This window comes from Pseudomyrmex gracilis, unplaced genomic scaffold (assembly GCF_002006095.1).
Source record: "Pseudomyrmex gracilis isolate BER0280 unplaced genomic scaffold, ASM200609v1 scaffold_2759, whole genome shotgun sequence".
Lineage (NCBI taxonomy): Eukaryota > Metazoa > Arthropoda > Insecta > Hymenoptera > Formicidae > Pseudomyrmex > Pseudomyrmex gracilis.
Genome location: NW_018023343.1, coordinates 13,315 through 16,872, shown reverse-complemented (window position 1 = coordinate 16,872; position 3,558 = coordinate 13,315).

Sequence of the window (3,558 nt, the reverse complement as noted above, 5' to 3'; positions counted from 1 at the left end):
TCGTCGCAATTTTAGGTTGCGCTGAGCCTTTTTTTCCGCTCGCGAAGTTCTCTGCCGGGGTTCCACTTAAACGATTTTATTTTTTTTAATGCAATTATGCTATTGTATTCTCTTGGCTTCGCGACTGTTTTCGGAGATGTTGAGCCTTGTTTACTTTTGTGGTTTGGGAAAGGAAATAAAGAAAAAATTCGGATGCCACCCGAAACGGTTATACACCGCGAGTAGCCCTTCCGAAAAATTTCGGATGCCACCCGAGACGGCTGTACACTGCGAGTAGCCTTTCCGAAAAAATTCGGATGCCACCCGAGACGGCTATATACTGCGAGTAGCCCTTTCGAGTAAACCAAATTTTTGAGCGTGTCTATCTATTTGTTTATTTTAACCGTTATCTTGATTTCTCCGAAAATTAATTACGAAGTCAGACGTTAATTTCGCGAAAAGTGAAACTTTTGAATAAAAATAATTACAATGTGAACTTACTATTTGCTGCGGACCAGTGATCTTGCCTGGTTTGCGTCTTGTAGCCCGTGCGGCTTAGCTGCTGGTGATTGGCGGCGGTCTCTTTGAATCGGTGCGGCTGGAGCTGGCGTGGATGGCCTGGTCGGTTATTCCCTTTTTGCACTATGCGCACTTAACTTTTAACTTGGCACTTGATTCGCGAAGTTGCTGCGGCACTCCCGAAATCTCGTAGAGAGAGAATCAGCGGTTTTTCTTCCAGCCCCGAGAGTCCCGTCTTATATACCCTTTTGAGTAAGCGAGTGCTCACCGAATTTCTTCCAATCGGAAAACTCGATTGGGCCCCGCTGGTTCCTATTTGTTAATTAGTTAGTCGGGTAAACTTATGAGATCGCCAATCGGTGGCGATCTCTCGCCATGGTCGGCTTGTCCGATTTTCCGGAGAAGGGAAAAGAGAGAGTGTTGTTTTTTTGATCACGCCACATAGACCCTTTGCTATTTGTTTATAATAAAATTGCTCGTGGCGCCGAAGTTTCTATTTGCGCCTACTGCTCTAAATTTTATAAGTGGTGTTTTTCTTCTTGACCCGGAAATATCTGAGTTTGTTTGGAAAAGCAATAAATTTTTCCTGCTTGTTATCGAGAAAAAAGAATTTTTTGGTCATTACTAGGCGCGGTTTATCCTTTCGGGCGCCAATTTCCGTTTGCTCCCCTATCGTTTCGGAGTCAAAGTTTCGGAGATACGTTTGAGTTATCTATTGCTTTTCGTTATTTGTTTATTATATGTCGGCGCGTCGCGTCTCCACAAAAGGCGTCCGTGAAGTCTCCAAGACGTAACAAAAGCATCGTTGTTCAAACCTGTATGTTTTAGATATAACTTATTATTGTGGAATAGTGGATTCAAAAAACATATTCCAATATAAACACAAGGTAATATACACGCAAAACACGAAGGAAAGAGCAGGGAGAAGACGCGAAGTTCCTCCTGCCTAAACACTTACAAGACAAAAAAAATGTACATGAAATCGAAAAATAAAAGTTTATTTATAAAACTTTTATTTTTCTTTAAAACTTTTTTTGTTGTTAACTTTTTAATAAACAACGAGCGACGGCTAAAACCTTTTGATTGTTATTCAGGGAAGTATCCTTGACAACATATGTTCAAATCAGAAGATGGTAACCTTTTGTAAATATTTACCGTCCGACTAAACCTTCCTCGCCATACGTACTTTCACGCACACAAAAGTCACTCTCTAACCTATTATCTTATTTTTTTCGAAAACTAGTGGTTCTATGCAAAAAATGCATAGAACATAAATGATGTATTTTTGGTAATTATGCAGAATAGGGGAGCCACCTCCGATTTTAATAATTTTTATATATGTTGTCAAGGTCATTGTCCCGAGTAATAATATGAAGGTTTTAGGCCGCGGTCGTTTAGAAGTTACAGAGGAAAGAAGTCTACTGAACAATATGTAATTTTTGGACATCCTATATATGAATATGTATTCTGCGTGTGTTTGGGCACATGTTTGTTTATACGCTTTTGTAGTTGTATCTTGAAAGGTCGTTTCATGGAAAATGCCTCTATGTTCATGAAGAATATCTTTTTGATCATTATTTGGCAGAATTTGCATTTAAGAAAACGTTCGATTTTGATGAACGATTGGACGCTTTTTTTGAAATAATGTCTGTAACAGACATTATTTTTGATCTCACGTACATTTCGTTCGTGTTTCAAGCGTGTAGGCAGGGGGGTGGGGTGCAAGAGAAGGGGCACAGCCCCCCCTGCCTACACGCTTGAAATACAAACAAAATGTACGTGGAACCGAAAAATAAGAATTTATTCATGAAACTTCTTCCTCTCATAACTTCTAAACAAACAACAACCGCGGCCTAAAACCTTTATATTATTACTCGGGACAATGACCTTGACAACATATGTAAAAATTATTGAAATCGGAGGTGGCTCCCCTATTCTGCATAATTACCAAAGTTACTGCATAAAGAAAAAACGGTTCTTTAAAAAAAAAGAAAACAGTCTACAGAGTCACTGCAAACAATAAATGTTTGGAAAGCAAATAAATTTTGTATCAAGAAAATGAACACTTTTTTATTATGCTATATGCCTACATATTTAAACATTATATATGACAATACACACCTTGCAGTGACAGATATAACTCGTAAGAATATAACGAGATTATAAAAACATGCAATCAAAGTCCAAAATAAAAGAAAGTTCTGGAACTGTAAATGCGAAACTCAAGGGTTATAGCGATTTCGGCTGGTCTGCACCGATGTGGCACCTGTGTAGAGTTGGTACAAGTGTGTGCAGTACGTACACTCATGTGGTGTTGCACTGGATATTTCGACCACGGTAGTGTATATCAGCCGAACACGAAAAGTCGGATTGCATCAGCCGTATCGGTTGGATGTACGTAGTTACGCTGTGAATATTTTTGGACAATTGTCGGCGTTTTACACCACATTTTCGGTGTGTTATTTTCTTTGTTATTTTCTGTTAATTTACAAATATACAACTCCGTGGCTTTTGGCATCAGGAACCCAATCCACGGTTTTAAACCTATCATCAAAAAGACGTAGAATGGCATATGGACTAGCTTTGTAGGTCCACTGAGTCAAAAAAGCATTAAATGAAACCAAACCAGCCGAACACGAGACCACACCAACTAGCTCCAACTAATTTGTGAAAGCCACTTTGTGTACACCCAACATGCATCTATGCGTTGTACTGAGCTCAGACGAATACGCGACACCAGCAAGGAACTGCACCATTCGACCAGCCGAACACACAAGTTACACCGACACCCGAAATGTGCAGTCGGTGCAGACCAACCGAAATCGCTATTAGATTTCCTGTCAAAACAGTAGGTACGAATATATATATAATACTTCTATGTTGCTAGTACGGTGCCGACCTGAAGTCCAAATGTTACGGTGCAGACAATATAGTAGCCTCTCTCTCCAGCTGCTTTGTGCGCATGCGATGAACATTCAAGCACGTTTGGGCATTTCTCTTTCTCGCGTTCTTTCCAATGCTTTGTCTCGCTCGCACTCGCTTAGTAGACGCGCCTGCGCA